We start from the raw sequence: 17,697 nt of genomic DNA, 5'->3' as shown, positions 1-17,697 counted from the left end.
TTGTAACAGCTACGTGACAGCTACAACTCCCTGGGCTACTTCCCCATGGCCTCCTCTCAACACCTTCTTTACCCTCACCACAAGATGTTCCTCCTGTAGCCTGATCACACTTGTACTCCTCAGTCCTCCAACAGCACACCTTCTCACTCCTTGTACACCCTCCCCTAACTGATGGGAGGTCCTTTTTAAACCAGGTGTCCTGATTAGTCTGCCTGCCATAATTGAGTCTAGTATGTTCTTAATTGGCTCCAGGTGTCTTAATTAGCTTGCCTATCTTAATTGGTTCTAGCAGGTTCTTGATTGCTCTATTGCAGCCCCTGCTCTGGTCACTCAGGGAACAGAAAACTGTTTGTCCAGTGGCCAGTATATTTGCCTTCTTCTGCCTTCTCCTGTACTCCATTGGTCTGGGTCTGTCACAGTCACAGTGTGTGTGTGTGTGTATATATATATATATATATATATATATTTTCTTACTATAAGTTCCATTCTATGCATCCGATGAAGTGGGCTGTAGTCCACGAAACCTTATGCTCTAATAAATTGGTTAGTCTCTAAGGTGCCACAGTGCTCCTGTTCTTTTTGCAGATACAGACTAACACGGCTGCTACTCTGAAACAAGTTATAAAGAGACTTACTCCAGCAGAGTGAGAAGTTCAGCTACTACTGTGCTTTAGCAGCTGGGTTTCTGAAGAGCTGCTTTCTCATTCCTTGAATAACTCGGATGAGTGGACTGTGATGCAGGTGGCCTAAGTGAATAATGGGAACTAGGGATCTAGTTTTGACCTTACAGCAGGCCCCTACCTGGCAGTGACCATTATGATTATGTGTATGTAGCAGTTTCAGTGCTAGCCCCCTGTTTTCCCATAACTTTCTGAAACTTTCATTTTTCAGGCCAAAATTTTCCATGATTAGTTTCTGTCCAGAAGTGACTTTTCCCCCTTACAGTTTGAGTAAAAACAGTTCAGTAAATTTGCAATACAAGGAAAAAATAAACCTTTCCCATGATTAAAATGTACATGTGTGTCTGTTTGAAAACCTTTTCAGCTGAAATTGCTACGATTTGAAAGTTGAAATTTGGCAAGGAGGAGGATATGACCTTGTTCTGCAGAAAACTGGTTTTGATTTGACTGAGTTATGAGCTTAAAAAAATCACACCCCGAGTATGATAGACTTTATTCACTAACTCACTAGGTGCGCACCAATGGAAGGATGTGGTGTACATTTGAAATGGGCCATCCTGATTACGTTGGCCTCATTAACACTGTAAGAGTGATTTTTCCTCCCTTGGTGTTCTACTGTTGAGAATAGCCCACTTCCACTTTAATTGAATTGTCTCGTTAGCACTGATCCCCCCACTTGGTAAGGCAACTCCCATCTTTTCCTGTGCTGTGTATATATACCTGCCTACTGTATTTTCCACTCCATGCATCCGATGAAGCTAGGGCATGTCGTCTAAATGACGGTGAATTGGAAGGCAGAACTGGAGCTGGGGGGAAAGCTCCTCTGTACTTCGTAGTGTTCACAGCAGTCTCAATTCAGGAAAGCATCCCTTCAGGAAGAGCAGTTAAACACATACATAACTTTAGGCACATGTTAAAGTCCCACTGAAATCTTGCAAGTCTTAACCAAACTGAGTGTTGAGCTGGTAGCCAAACTGTTGAGTCAAACTGGCTGAGCTTCTTGAGAGACTTCAGCTAAGATTTATTTTCTTTATTTTGTCTGTATCTATCTACCTACTTTACTTACGTGGCTTCTATAATCATAGTATCTGAGCTCTGTGTTTTCTCACAACACCCCTGTGAGGTAGAGAATTATCCCCACAGAGATGCTGGAACAATTTCTATCGTGGAGGTGCTGAGAGCCATTGAACCAAACTGTACACCCTGTATATGGTGGAAATCACTTCAAGCCAGGGGGTGCGGCAGCACCCCCAGTGCCCCTAGTTCCAGCACCTATGTCCCCATTTTACAGAATGGGGACTGAGGCACAGAGGGAGTAGGAGTATCTACACTGCGATCCTGGGGTATGATTGCCGCATGTGTAGCCATACCTGAACGAGCTTTCGTCTTGCTAGCTGGGGTACCAGAGCAGTTCAGCTGCAGCGGTGCAGGCTTCAGCGCAGGCTGTATAAGCCTTCATGAAACGCAGGGTAATTACTCAGGTGGCTAGCCTGCCCTAGAGCCTGTGCTGGTGTGGCTGCACTACTATAGTACGTGAACTAGGTTGATTAAAGCAGGCTCAAGTATAGCTACATGATCTGCAATAACAACCTGCAATTGGAGTGTGGACATACCCTTAGTGACTGCACAAGATTACTCAGGCAATCCACAGCCCTACCTGGTTTTCTGGTCATGCCTTCAAAACCAAAATGTGAGGGGAATCATTTTGGACCATATCCTGTGGTCCTTATTTAGGCCCCAGTCCTGCAATGAGATCAGTGTGGGTGGAACCTTGTACATGTGTGAAGCCCCACTGAAATCAATGGCCTTGGTTTTTACTCAGTTCTTGGACAGAACTCTCTCAATGAAATCACTAAAGTTTTACCTGAGTAAGGAGCAAATAAGGTTTTCAATATTTGGCCTTCTGTGGTTATCCATTATACAGCATGAGCAGCTGTTGTAGGGATCCTGTCATGAAAGATCCACGGGATCAAGTGCCTTTGCTAGTAACAATAGAATTGGTAGTAATAAGTGGATTGAAAATGATTGACTGGTGTTATAAATTGTCCATATGTGAATCCCAAAGCTATCATAGGTGATATACTGTTTTGATTGGGAAATTAAATCAATCTCTGATTGCTATTCAAAAAACATTTTAAAAAATCATCGATCAAGGAATATAAATAATCCTGATTAATTTACTACATCTGAATTCAGATGTTCAAGGAAAATCAAACACTTTCAGACTCACGTGGTGAGTATGCCTGATACCTACAGCTGAGGAACAGGCTGCAGAAGGGAATGTGCTCTTTGACGGAATGATTTTCTTTTTATTTTGTGAATGAATTTAGTTCTCATGAAAGTGGAAGCCTTAGACTACTGATTTGAGCCAGACATAGCAGAGACAGGTGATGTTAGGCTTCTACCATTCAAGTATGCCAGTAGACCTACATCATTCTACAACAGCTCTGCTCTCCCAGTCCTGGGGCTTCATACAGCCTTCTTAGGGCATAGGAGTGACCAAACAGGAGGAAAAATATGCTTACCTCTGAGATTTGTATTTAAAACATTTAATTGAAAGTGAAAACTTGTTCTAATATCTACTAATGCACCTACCAAGTCCTGGGATTTTCTTGAGCAGAAACTCACCAGCTGTTTTCTGAGTGCACTTCCTTGATGTGCAGGCTAGTTACCTGAGTAATTACCCAGGGTTCAATATGGACTTGATGTGCACCACAGATCTAATGGTACGTCTACACTGCACAGTCCTTTAGGTGGCATGTAGAGTACGTATACTACATGACCTCCTAGCCCAGGTATAAATAGCAGTGTAGACAGGGAGGCACTGCTTGGGTAAGTAAAGACATACCAGAACCCTATGGGTATGTACTCTATGCAGCTCTCTACACGCCCAAGCAATGGCTACCCCATCTCTACATTGGTATTTTTAAAGATGTTGGAGCAATTTTCCACCTCAGGGAGCTGCCAGAGCCTTTCCCCACTGCAGAGAAAGACTCTGGCAGCAGGGAAAGGCTCTGGCAGTGGGGAGACAGCGGGGAAAGGCTCCCCGCTGAAGCCTTTCCCCACTGCCTCCCCCCTGACCGAGCTTTTCATTGATATGTATAGATACACAGCACAGTGTGGACACACCTGCTTTTTACTGTGCACATACTGTACATGCTGCTGCAAATGGTGTTCAGTGTAGATGTACCCTAAGACAACTCCGCCTTGCCTCAAAAGCGCTAAGCATGCTGCCTGGAGAACAGGAATACTGGCCTTGTGGTTAAATACAGAATCTGGGTTCTATTTCCAGCTCTGACACAGACTGATCTTGTGCAAATCATTTGTCCTTTTTATTCCTTGGTTTCCCCATCTGCACAATTAAGATAATAATACTTATGGCATAAAGTATGAAAGTCTGTATTTGTAAAATTAGTGGATATTTTTGGATGGAAAGTGGTATAAAGTACAAGATGATATTCCCACTCTTGCCATGTTTTCTTTATATTTTGATTCAGTTTCACTACCAACATGTAGCTGGAATAACCATCAGGATTTCTAAGATACACTTATTGTATGTCAAGGTTCCTATGTTAACTATGGTTATTTTCCCCAAATTCTTCATGATGGTAATGAAAATACTATGAATAAAATAGGCTGTCATGCAACCTTGCTGAGGCTCCTGTTTCTTGAGTTGCTGGATTTTAGGCACATGACAAGATCAGGGACTTGAACTGCTTTGTGGAGAAGGAGTCCTTTTCACCAACAAGAGTAGACCCTGCTGGTTGATTTGCAGAGTGACATTGGACATTACATTTTCTTGCCTCCTTTCCTAACTGAAAGGTGAGTATGGCACAGGCGAGGACTTCAGAATGGAAACTGACACTAGGAAGATACCATAGAACAAGATGTGAGTATCCCTGAGACCAGCCTTTAGGGGTGTTAAGGCAGATAAACCTATGCTTGGATTTACTTGGGAAAGGGGAGAGCCCTTTCAGAAGAAACAAATATTGGGTGAAAATTACCGTGGTAAAGAGGGCCAAAATAAAGCGTATGCACCACATAAGTCCCACATAAGCTGTGAAAATAGGGCTTCGGGGTGTTTGTGTGTGTGTGTGTGTGTGTGTGTGTGTGTGTGTACTCTTTTTGCTGGTTCTGTGTGTGGGGATACATTTCACATTCAGTGCATATTTTTTGTTTTATCAGTTTTCAGTTGCATATATCAAAAGGAATAGCTTTTGGCTGCAACTGCCCCATTCCTTTCTCTGCCAGAAAGCCACAATGTGATCTTTGAGATGTTACACGGGGGGAAAAAGAAAGAACTAGAAGTTCAGATCAGGATACTTTATCTCTCACCTGACAGCTGCACCATTAACTAGTTCTGATAGACTCACCTTATTTGTCTGATTTTCTTCACTAGTGCTGTGTATATGCCAGTCAGGAGAGGAAAGGATAGTCTTGTACTCAAAGGACAGCACAAAAGGAGTCAGGAATTCTATTTCCAGCTCTGCCACTGATTCCCGGGGGCAGGTCACTTAACCTTCCTGTGCCTCAGTTTTTACATCTGTAGAATTGGGATTGACATGCAACCTCACTGGGGGTTCTGAGGCTTAATTATTAATGTTTACAAAGCACTTAGAGATCTTCAGATGGCAATGCGAAGTATTACAGTTATTACTGATATGTGACACATTTGTTACTTTCTGATCCCAGACATGCCAAACCCATGGAAAAAAACAGAAATTGGGCTTGTTTTTGGCTTAATTGGCTTGTGAGTTGCTTGTTGGCTAGTTTTTGGCTTGTAGCTTGTTGCCTTTTTTTTCCCCCCTTGATCAGCTCCAGACAAGCAGGGGCAAGTGGGGGAGAGAGTCAGGGGTGCACAGCTGGCCCACCACAGTCCCAGACTGCACACCAGGGGGATTCGAGTCACATAGAGTGTTGGGGTTCTTAGGGATTGGCTTGTTTTGGACTTGTTTTGAAATGGGATTAGCTTGATTTTTGATTTATTGTGAAAGTCGGGGTGCTTATTTACCGCGTCAAAGTTGGCAACTGTGTCTGATCCTGGATTACTTTAGTAATTTTATCTTATGACATTGTATTACACCAATATGTGGATTCCCTTTCCTTTCATTTAATTGTTTCTGCCAAAGACATCATAATTGTTGTTCTGTCAACTGAATTGGTGTCTACTGAGTTGAAGTAATACTTTTACTCCTTAGAATAAATTGCTGATCACATTCACATATGCACTTTGTATATGTGCATGCAAGAGCGTGTGGTGGGATGAGTTTGTAAATTATATGAATACGGTGGATACAAAAGAATACACAAATGTTTGTTTGTGTAATATTAGCACACTGATAGGTGCCTTACCAGAATCGTAGATAGGTAGGTAGACATGACATGGAAAACACCTTTATTCACATAAAATCACATTAAAAACTACTTTAAAATTTTATAAAATTACAATATATACACAAAAAGGTATGAATAAAATACAGCAAAACACATCTTAAATGAACAATAAATATGAATCACTAAAGTAGCATCATTATCAAGTTCACTCAAAATATTGTTTACATACCACGTCAACTGAAAAGTGTCCAGATTACAAGTCCATTTATCAAAGGTGTAATCAGTCTGCAGCCTGGCCACAATCCGTGTGCAGAACAGCCCTACCACATCACACCGCTCCACCCTGGCCTCTTTGTTCTGGTGAGATTTCAAAATGGCTAGTTTTGCCTGAACCAGCAACAACTTAGTCAGGCAGGAAAACGGCCTAGTGCGAGCACTGTATCTCACTCCGAAAACAAACAAGGGCTTGGAGAAAACCAGTCCCAAACCACTGAAAAGTTGCTGCAAAAAAACCCTAAAAGAGGAATTAAACAGAGGCAAGATAGGATAAAAATGAAACAAACCATGTCTGACACCAAAAAGACGGGGCACTGTGCAGGCACCTCAGAGGCAATATGGGGCACCAAACAATTAGTAGCTACAGTGCTACATGGGACCCTCCACTGCAAGTCACCAGGACACTTAGGAAGAGGTTTGCACAACATCCTCCAAGCCAAAGACCCAGAGTCATCCAGGGACAGAGGCATCCTCCAAGACTGTATCAGGGAGATCAGAGAGGGTGGTAGCATAACCTCACGCTTTGACACACATACCACAGACCTGCTTGTTGGTCATGTTTGCAAAAGGAACATTCACCAAACCCTTGCAGGACAACAATCTGCCTGGCTGCACAAGGATCTCATCCTCAGAATGGCAGACAGCTAGTGAGGGGAACACAGGATTCCCCCCTGGAAGAATCATCCCTGAAAAAACATTCTGCAAATACTGAGCAGTCCTCTGAGCGAGTTCCATCTGGAATTCAGAGAGGACCTTATCAAAAAAATGCACAGGCCAGATTCTGCTCTGAACAGCAAATGCTGTTGCCAACTTGTAGTTTGACCAACTGAGAACAAACCAGTGGGACAGCTTGGTCAACCCAGCCTGAATAAATGCAGAAAACAGGCTCCTGGAGGAGAGAGCTTCAGCTGGAAAAAGTGGGCTAAAAAACAGTGGCTCTTCCAAGAACCATAATCTGGAAAAATGCAGATTTCATCGCAGTCACCAGGCATTAAAAAGATCATTGTAGAATAGAAGCAAATCTAGATTCTGTAATTGACCAGTTGCCAACAAAAATAGGTGAGAATTAAAGCCCATCCCATCAGTATGATGGAGAAAAGAGAAGGCAAGGGATTTCCAGGCCAGGGGGGAGTCAGAGTACAGCAACCACTAAACGGACGAGAGGTGAAAGGTTACAACCCTGCTGACTAAATCAGTGAATCTCTGACCCCATTCATCTAATGGCAGGAAGAGAAAAGCAGGGCACAACCAGAGGTACGTATTCCCCAAAAATATAATTAATATGCCTCTGAATTTGATCCAGGAGGAGAATCCAGACATGCTAGCTGGTGCCACATTATTGAGGATATGTGGTTGTTGGCAATCAAAACCTATCCCCAAATAGAGAGCCTAGGAAGAAGCCATTGTCCTTTCTCAGGTGCCCTTGCACCATCTCTTCAGCCCCCTCCCAGTTCCTTAATATATATTGTTCAGATCCAAAAAGGTCCCCCAACATGTAAATCCCAGAGCTGCCCCTCTGCAATTGTTGGGGCAACAAAGCGGGACTGCTGCACTGCCAAGAGCCCAGTAAGATCAAATTGCTTTTAGTCCAGTTCATGTAAGCAGATGCCTGTTCATTGTGATACAGCAGGGCTAGAAGAAAGCAGGAGAGTGATCGATGTGAGATATATAAACCCCAGGATGATCAGAGCCTTATTCCCTGTAGACTAAGGAGAGGTTACTACAGGTTAATTAGAACAACTAAAGCCAATTAAGGCCCCACCCCAGACCTAATAAAACCCCCTGCTTCAGTCAGATAAGGGGAGGGAAGGAGAGCTGACTGTAGTTTGGAGGTGTACTGGTGTTGACCAGAGGATTGGAGTATCAAGGGAATAGAGACCCTGCCCAAGCAGGGCAGAGGGACTCCCCCAGCACAAAGGACGGAGAGAAACCCTGCCCAGGGGGAAAGAGGGTAAGAAGCCTGTGAAGCCGAAGGAGCTGGGACCGTAGTAGGGGGTGAACCTGGGTCCCTTCCCCGCTCCCCTTCTCTCCCCTTCCAGGGCACTTGCGAAGCCCAAGAATAGGGGCAGGGGTGGCACCCTGATCCACCACACCAAGGAAAAGCGTGGGACTCACCAAAATAACATTGGCCATTTGCCACATCATGCACTTGTAAACAAGCACAAAGTGCCTGTGTGTCACTGTGAGATATGATCAAAACTGAGATATCATCAGGCTGACGGACAAATGGGGAAAGGATCTGGCACTCTTAGTACAGAAAAGCCGGTCAGATGGCTTTTGGGGAGGTGCAGAAACTGCTCCAAACTAAGAGCACCATGGATGGTGGTATAATAGGCCAGGGAAGGCTTAGTCTTCCCTGGTGCTGCTGCCCACCGCCATGGAACACCTGGGCTGCAGTGGCCCTGCCCCTTCTCTGAGGCCCCACCGCCAGCTGCTGCTGCTGCTGCCTGCCTGCCATGTCTCCTCCACTCCACCTCCGCTCCAGAAGTCCCCACTGCTCACACCATCCCTCCTCCTCAGCAATGGGGGAGCGAGGAGTGACGTGGAGAGTCAGTGACATGGGCAGTAGAGGGAGGAGGCTCAGCTGGGCGTTGGGTCCGGCGGCTCAGCCGGGGCGGCTGGCGCTCGCGGGACTGGCCCGGCTCTGGAGCCAGCCTGGCGCTTGGGGGGCCGGTGGCTTGGCCAGGCTCTGGAGGTGGGGGCCAGCAATTTGCACGGGGGTGGGCCTTCAGGGGCAGGGGGGGCTGGCAGTTCAGCAGCTCAGCCTAGTGCTGGGGCTGGCCTGGCAAAAGGGAGGGCGGTGGGTCAGGGGGCTGGCGGCTCAGCCCAGTGTGGCTGGGGCAGGTGGGCCGGGGCTCCTCTGGTCGTGGGGGGCCCTCAGGGCTTCTCCTGTTGTGGGGGTTCAGGGTTCCAGTGTGCGGGGGGCGGAGCCTTGGGTGGAAGGAGCGAGGCCAGTGGGCTAGCCTCCCCAAAGCAGAGATTCACCCACCGCCCATGAAGAGCACACAGCATCCCAGACAGATGATACCTCTGAGAAATGCCTTTGCAAACTGGGAAGCAGTTGCTAATTAATCTTTAGGAAACTAAAAATGTTATGATACAGTAAAGAAATGTATGAAGAGAACACTGGCCCAGTCCTCAAAGCTTCTGACATTTTTAAAAGATAACTATGGTTAACTCTATCAAAGGCCTTCTCCTGGTTCATTGAAACAAGCCCCACATCCAGATTACAAGTTTGCTAACAGTAAAAACATCAAATTAAACAACAAATTAAAAACAAATTATCCAAAAATACAGCAGTTAAGAATACAATATGCTTGATGAGGGTGTGTCAAAGAACCCAGACAATCCTCCAGACAATTGGGTAAGGTCCTGGATAAAATCTTTTAATCAGATAAGAGAAGGGAAATAGGTCCCCAGTTCTATCACAGAGGTCCCTTTTTTGTGCAGCAGGGTATCACTGCTCTGAGGCAACTGAGGGGCAGCTCTTTCTCCTGGGTACGTTGCAGCACCACTAGAAAAAAGTCAGAACAGAGAAGATGCTAGAAATGCTTGTAAAATTCAGATGGCAGCCCATCAGTACCTGAGGCATTGCTTGTAGAGAGCTGGTGGACTGCAACAGAGACCTCCTGCAGCGACAGAGAGGCATCCAGACACCGCTGTTCCTCACCAGTCAAATAGGGCAACTCTTGCTCCAGCTCCTCCATTGCCAGCACACCACAGGCTTCAGGTGAGTACAGAGTCTTGTAAAAAATAACAGCTGCTTTCTGGATCTCAATAGGGTCAGCTGTCAGATGAGTTTCCGGCAGCCGCAGGCAAAAAATCTGCCAACGGTCTGCAGACTTTTTCTCCAACTCGAAAAACAGTTGTGTGGGAGTGTCAATTTCATGCAGCTGAGTAAAATGAGCCCAAATCAGAACTCCTTGCATATTCATTTCCAAGAAGCACCTCAGAAGCTGGTACTTCTCAGTTAAGGTTTGGTGAATCTGCTTCGGGTTTCCCATATCAAGGTTGCCATGAAGGCCCAAGATTTCTCATTCCAGGGCATTCATAGCCCGATGCAAGGACTGTGTGGGAGCCTGGGTATACTGATGGCAGAACAATTTGGATCTGGATCTTTCTGACATCCCACCGCTGTCTCAAGGACTCATATAGGGCTTATGCTGCCACCAACACTCCTAGAATACAGCAAACATCTGGGTGAAATTCAAGTGCTGTAATAATTCAGTATTAAAGCACCAGTAGGACGCACAGGCAGGAAAAGGAAGAAGCACACTGCCAGAGACATAATGATGATCTGACAAGTGAGTGGGAGACATGGACAACCGAACATACATTCACACTGGCTGTCATGGTACACAAGTGATCCAGTCTAGTCCCTGAGACCTGGTAGGGAGTAGTCTTCAGTCAAGAGTACTGTCTAACAGTGGGTGAGAGAACCTCCAAACATCTTCTAGCCCAAAGGTCTGCAGGACCTGGCATTGGCAAGCGTCTTCAGAAAGGGGCGTCCAGACACTGCTGTTCCTCACCATTCAGATGGGGTAAGTCTTGGTGCAGCTCCTCCATTGCCAGCACATCACAGAGTACTGTAAAAAGAACCTGCTGTGTTATGGATCTCAGCAGCGTCAGCCATCAGGTGACCATCTGACAGTCATAGGGAAAAAATCTGCTGATGGTCCATAGACTTTTTTTCCAACCCGAAAAAGAACATTGTGGGAGTGCCAATAGAGTATAATGGACCTGAATCAGGGCTCCTTGCCCATCTCTTCCACCAAACATCTCAGGAGCTGGTACTTCTCAGTTAAGGTTTGGTGAATCTGCACTGGGTTTCCCAAATCAAGGTTACCATGAGGGTCCAAGATGTCTCATTCCAGGATACTCCTGGCCAAATGCAAGGACTGCGTGGCAGCCTGGATACACTTATGGCAGAACAGTTGGATCTGGATCTTTCAGATGTCTCTCCACTGTCTAATACACTGTCCCACCACTGTTTCATACAGAGGCTTATGCTGCCGCCAATGTTCCCAAAACACAGCAAACATCTCAGCGAAGTTCAAGTCCTGTAATAATTTGGTATTAAAGCACCAGTGGGCACCACAGGAAGGAAGAAGGAGAGACACACTGACAGAAGCATAATGATGATCAGAGACAGGGAAGACCACACTGGCCTTCCTGGTATAAAAGTGATTCAGTCTAGCCCTGGAGACATGCTTGGGAGCAGCCTTCAGCCAAGAGTACTACCTAAGACTGGGGCGAGAGTACCTCCAAACATCTGCTAGCCCAAAGGTCTGCAGGAGACAACACAGTTCCCTGGCTGACTGAGGGTGTAGTTCCTCCTGGTTCTTGTCTAAAACATAATCTACAGTGCAACTGAAATCCCTTCCCAGGACAGTATTACTATCAGGGTCACAGCCAAGCATGGCATGGACAAGAGTCTACAGAAAGGAGACACGATCTCGCCCCAGAATAGGAGCATACACAGTAAAAAGATTAAAAAGAGTAGTGTCAATACGTGTCTTCACCTGGAGGAGCTGGCCCTGCACAATCTCCTTCACAGAGAAGATCTGTGTCCCTGCATCCCGGGGAAAGAAAACAGCTCCCGCAGCTGTGACATTGAATCTATGGCTCAAGAAAGCTTCCCCTTCCCGTGCCTTTAACCAGATCCCCTGATTATCAAGGTCTGAGTGTGTCTCTCCTGGCAGTCATTAATATTGAGAGCCAAAGGTGAGCAGCACCACAGAGACTAGAAAGAGAGCCAAGCAGCAGAGGGAGACAATGGAAAGTGGAAATACTGTGAACAAAACAAGTCACGGTGATGGCGGTGTATCTTGAACAATCCCCACACACGCTTCCTCACCTTGCCCAACAACTTTTTGAAACAGAAATGTTTCCGACAACCAACTGAGTTATCTCTCAAGACAAGGGCAGCTGAAGGAATAAAGTGCTGTAAATCAACTCCCCACTTCCTTTTAGAGCTATCCAAAAAAGCCATTAATCTCCTTCACACCATACCCCCCCTTCCTGTCTAGCTGACTGGCTGGGACATCAGGAACCAGTGAGGAGTTAGAGATTATCATCCTCTTCATCTCCCTAAGACTCCACCGGGTCAGAAGAACATTGAGCCACCATTGTAACATTCTCATAATTCACAAGGGAGAAAGATTCAGTGTGGGCAGCCAGCATATCTATATTCTCAAGAGGGGTAGGCAGTGGGCTGGGACTCAGCATCATCCCTGCAGCATACAGGATCGGGGCTTGAGGACTCACCATGCCAGAAGAGGACAGTATCCCACTGGAAACGCCAGGCATGGAGCTGTCACCCAACACAACACTATTCTCCTTCGCAGGGCACACAGCTCCATCCTCAGCCACTGCTAGCAGCTCAGAGGCCGCCGAAGTCTTAGTCCTTTTAGAAATAGTGCTGCATAAATCTGTCTCATCGGTCTGTTCTTCACCCCCATCTCTAGAACCTCTCTCTGCTTCCTCTGCAGGGAGGTGCACCGCAAACTCCAGGACTCGCTTTTGTCCAGGTACAAGTGATGCGGTCACAACAGAGGGCACCTGTGGTGGGGAGGCTTTTCTCTAGAGGATAGCAGACACATATGGCGATGGTGGAGGGAGACAGAATCTGGCAGTGCAGATGCCCCTTGATGTCCCAACCTCCCCCACTATCCTGGGATCCCACATTCTTACCAGGGTCCCCCAAGCCAGCAGTGCATGGGCAATATCAGGGTCACCACACAGGAAACATTTCACATTTTCAAAGGTAACGAATACTGTAAAATCTATGCCATCTATGTGGTGCTTTAAAACGTAATTCAAGGGCTGTTCAGGGGTATTTTGAACCACATGAACCTGGTACTGTAATGACATAACATGCCCCACATTTGGGTTCTTGCACACTAATGGAATCATCCTAAGAGCAGGAAATACCTTCACATCAAGAGAGATCAGACACTGGTGTCTCATTGTGAAGGAAGGGGGGACATTGGTACTTTAGTAGCAGGAGTAAACCAGGGAAAAATTTGAATAAAAGCCTCCTTGACTCAGAGTCCCTCCTTTACTAAACGATCTACTCTTGGGCCAGGAAAATTACTGTAGATTTGCTTATTCAAGAGGCAGATTTTATATTAGCACAGGCAATAATCTTAACTACACTCAGCAACACATCCTGCACAGTGTAGGAGACAGGAGGTATACACTGAATCCCATGCTTGTGGATTAAACTGCTAAACCCCTCTGAGGCGGAGAACCCCACCAACTCCTGCAAGAAAAAGGAAATGGGGGACCAATAACACCCCTAAAGTAAAGAAACAGCAAGTAACAAACCAAACCGTACACAGCCTAACAGAAAACTGGCTAGTGCATAGAGCACATAACAAACTCAGCCTCACTCTCAGAAGCTCCCACAATCCCGAGAGAGAGAATCCATCTCTCTTTCCTGTTTTGTAATAATGAGGACTGGAGAGATCCATGAGAACATAAGAATGCCCATCCTAGGTCAGACCCGTGGTCCATCTAGCCCAGAATCCTATCTTCTGATAGTGGCCAGTGCCAGATGCTTCAGAGGGAATGAATAGAATAGAGTAATTTTCGAGTCATCCATCCCCCGTTTTCCAGTCCCAGCTTCTGGCAGTTGGAGATTGAGGGACACCCAGAGGATGGGATTGCATCCCTGACCATCTTGACTAATAGCCACTGATAGATGACATTATCTAATTTTTTTCCCCCAGTTTTACTTCTGGCCTTCACATCATCTAGCAACAAGCTCCACAGGTTGACTGTACATTGGGTAAAGAAGTACTTCCTTATATTTGTTTTAAACCTGCTGCCTATTAGTTTCATTGGGTGACCCCTGGCTCTTGTGTTATGTGAAGGGATAAATAACACTTCCCTTTTCCCTTTCTCTACACCATTCATGACTTTATTATAGTCCTCTGTTATATCCCCCTTTAGTCATCTCTTTTCCAGATGTTCTGCAAACTTTGCCATTACGTCAGCTATGCTTCAGTCATCAGGTACAGAAGCTGTTTTAAGCGAGAGGTTACATACTACAATTAGTACTTCTGCAATTTCATATTTGAGTTCCTTCAGAACTCTTGGGTGAATACCATCTGGTCCTGGTGACTTCTTATTGTCACCTAACAATATTCTCCCTCTCATCCTCTGTAGTAAAGACTGATGGAAAGAATTCATTTAGCTTCTCTGCAATAGCCTTGTCTTCCTTGAGTGCTCCTTTAGCACCTTGATTGGCTAGTGCTTCACTGATTGTTTGGCAGGTTCCTGCTTCTGATGTACTTAAAACAATTTTGCTGTTATTTTTTGAGTCCTTTGCTACTTGCTTTTCAAATTCTTTTGTGGCATGCCTAATTATACTGGACTTTTCAGAGTTTATGCTCCTTTCTGTTTTCCTTAGTAGGATTTGACTTCCAATTTTCAAATTATGTCTTTTTGCCTCTATCTGCTTCTTTTACTTTGTTGTTTATCCATGGTTGCATTTTTTTGGTCCTCTGATAGTTTTTTTTATTTGTTATATACATTTAGTTGGAGCCTCTATTATGGTGTTTCTAAATGTTTTACAGGCACCTTGCAGGTATTTCACTCATGTGACTGTTCCCTTTAATTTCCATTTAACTAGCTTACCTTCAACTACACAGAAGAGGGGATCTATCTTCCCCCCTACAAGGATATTAAATTAAATTACATTATGGTTGCTATTACTTAGCCGTTCAGCTATATTGCCTTCTTGGACCAGATCCTGTGCTCAACTTAGGACTAAATCAAGAATTGCCTCTCCCCTTGTGGGTTCAAGGACTAGCTGCTCTAAAAGCAGTTGTTAATGGTGTCTAGAAATCCATATTTTCTATTAAAGACAGGCCTGAACTAAAACTCCACATTTGAATAACCCCAAAACTCTGGGGTGTTCAAAATATGAATATGGATTCAGATCCAAAGTTTGTAGCCTGGGACTTTCTCTGTATTTTGCTAATAAAGGGGACGGCTTTGACTGTGAATTTGTACATTCTAAAAGTTTCACTGCCATATTTTCAAAATAAAATATTTTAACCAAGATTTGTACTTGTTTGTTTTTATTTCCTCTTATTAAAACATTACCTATATAACAATGAGTTTTTGTTACTATGAGTCCCAAACCCTGGCAGCTTAATGTCAAATTGTTATAATGTATTAATTTTCTCATTTGGATATCTGGGTTTTCCCTTTTTTCCTGTTTTCAGAGGTTTTACATTTGGATAGAATTAAAACCATTGATTTTTAAATGCTTCTATAACATTTATACTCAGACTAATGGTGTAACCCTTGGAGTTTTTAGTGTCATTCCATCTGTTATTTGAAAAATAAAAATTGTTTTTGATTTTTCATCTGTTCAAGTGGTATGAATGTTTATAGCTATCAGTTCGTAATCTACTGTTTTTCACAGTAAAAGGGCATTGATTTTACAAGATAAAAAAACTTCACAACCAAATCAGCTATTTTGTATCCTTTAGCAAAAGGCTATAGAAGCTCTGTACTTTTTACACCTTGTACAACACACTTCTTCTTTCTAAATTTGCCTGTCTTTCTTTTCCCCTCTGTGCAATTGTCTGACAGTACTACGTGTTGTAGAACGGATTTTAAAAATATATTTGGCTAACATTATTTAAAATCATATTTTCTCTTTCAGTTTGTACATTCTGGTCCTAACAGTTTCCTTATTTGGCTGAGATTAACATTTTTTCCGCACTCATCGGTATGTGATGTTGTCTTTCTGTCATTTTTAATTGTTATGCCTGATTTTCCTTTTAGAAGGTAGATTGTTAAAATTAAGGGGCAGGAGGTTTCTTTCCATGTTATTCTGAGATCCTTTAAAGCAGAGGCATATTTTGCTTTTGTGAATTGCTCCCCCCCCCTTTCTTCATTACAGACTACTCTGGGAAGAGCCTTTTTTAACCCAAAAAAAAAAAAAAAAAAGGCCACGCTTGACTGATAATGCATTGCTTTGGATGGTGAAATATTATGAAAGTTTAATTTTTAATTAAATCTGAAATACCAATTATAACTGAAAGAGATTTTAACCTGTTTCTTTTCAGACTGCCTGAAGTTACATTTTAGATGCTGAAATCACTGCACCTTAAAAACAAAAAGATTAAGCTGCACTGCATTCCTGTAAGTAAAAGCTTTTCCGGTACCTTTTGTCAGTATTTCTCTGAAACAGTGCACACAATAAAAGTGTTAGCACAGTAACTGGACATGGATAAAGGTCAGAGTGCCCTTGGATGGGATTTACAAGTTTAAATGACATTTATTTATTTTTTAAAGGAAGTTGTGCTGGATCTTTACCAGGTTTTATGTCAGACCCCAAATTGCCAATTCTTTCCACTGGCTGTTTCGAATTTTATTAGGAATGGTGTGTAGCTTTGTCCCAATTGACATACATTTCCTGTCATCCTGTCACCAAGGATTCCTGCACTTTGGTGCAGGGATAATGGAAAGTAGCAAAAGATTCCTGATGGCATCAGAAATAGAATTCATTCTCCTTTGTGATGTCATAGGACATTTTTGTCCTTTGTTATAAGAAAAATCAAAAGAAAGAGAAAGTTTCTGGTGACATCACAACAGGAGTCATCTGCCTGAGGACATTGGATGTGGTCAGAAATGCATAATTCTTCTGTGTGTGTGTGTATGTGTGTTCCCTCTTGTGCTAGGAAACAGTCAAAATAGCATATCTTATGTTTTCGAACGAGAGATGAGGCTGTCTCTAAGAGCCCCATTAGTCCATAAATGCATGTCAAAGTCTACATCTACTCTGGTCTATTCTTATTTAGAAGCTGCTTTGTCAATGTACTCGAGAGAACAATTAATACTTGGGATTTCAGTGCATGAATAACAGGCAAGTGAATGACCAGACAGTGTAAAAGACTCAGATGCTCCGAGTTTAAAAATAATAAAGAAACAAAACAAAATCTTAAAGATGATAGGGGAAAAGGGATTTTAGTTGGGCAATAAAAGGTTGTGAAATACTACAAAGCAAAGTCAATCTGTTTTCTCATTTAAGATCAAAATGTAAGTTTGGTAATGAAATCCAGAAGTTTGTGAATTCTTCCCAAGTGATATCTTTGTTTTATAGCACAAAGTGTTTCAGTGTTTTAACTGTTACATAAGGGGGTTTTCACCCCCTTTCAACACTAATGAATTTACTTTGGAGACTAGCTGAAGGGTACAGCATACTGCGGGCACATAATACCCCTTCCAGGAATGGAATGCCAGGCATGAGTCAGTGAGGCAGATTGTGCCATTCTGGCACTAATCCATTGCGTTTTTACATTACTGGCAGGGGCATGCCATTGTGTTGTTAAATACTGTGCATTAACTGCAGACTGTGGCCAGTGAGTTGGGTTTAAAATGTTCT

General features: G+C 43.9%; 1 protein-coding gene across 1 annotated transcript in view; it reads left to right on the top strand.

Annotated features, from left to right (window-relative positions):
* ZBTB20 (zinc finger and BTB domain containing 20) overlaps positions 1-17,697 on the top strand; it is a 617,628-nt gene that overhangs the window by 182,458 nt on the left and 417,473 nt on the right. Inside the window, exon 4 of the mRNA XM_074974219.1 lies at positions 16,379-16,454. The gene's annotated coding sequence lies outside the window, so the exon portion shown is untranslated. The remainder of the gene's footprint in view (positions 1-16,378; positions 16,455-17,697) is intronic.

The sequence above is a fragment of the Natator depressus genome, chromosome 1 (assembly GCF_965152275.1).
Source record: "Natator depressus isolate rNatDep1 chromosome 1, rNatDep2.hap1, whole genome shotgun sequence".
NCBI lineage: Eukaryota > Metazoa > Chordata > Testudines > Cheloniidae > Natator > Natator depressus.
Note: the sequence above shows the minus strand (reverse complement) of the source record. Positions and strands in the feature narration are given on the sequence as shown.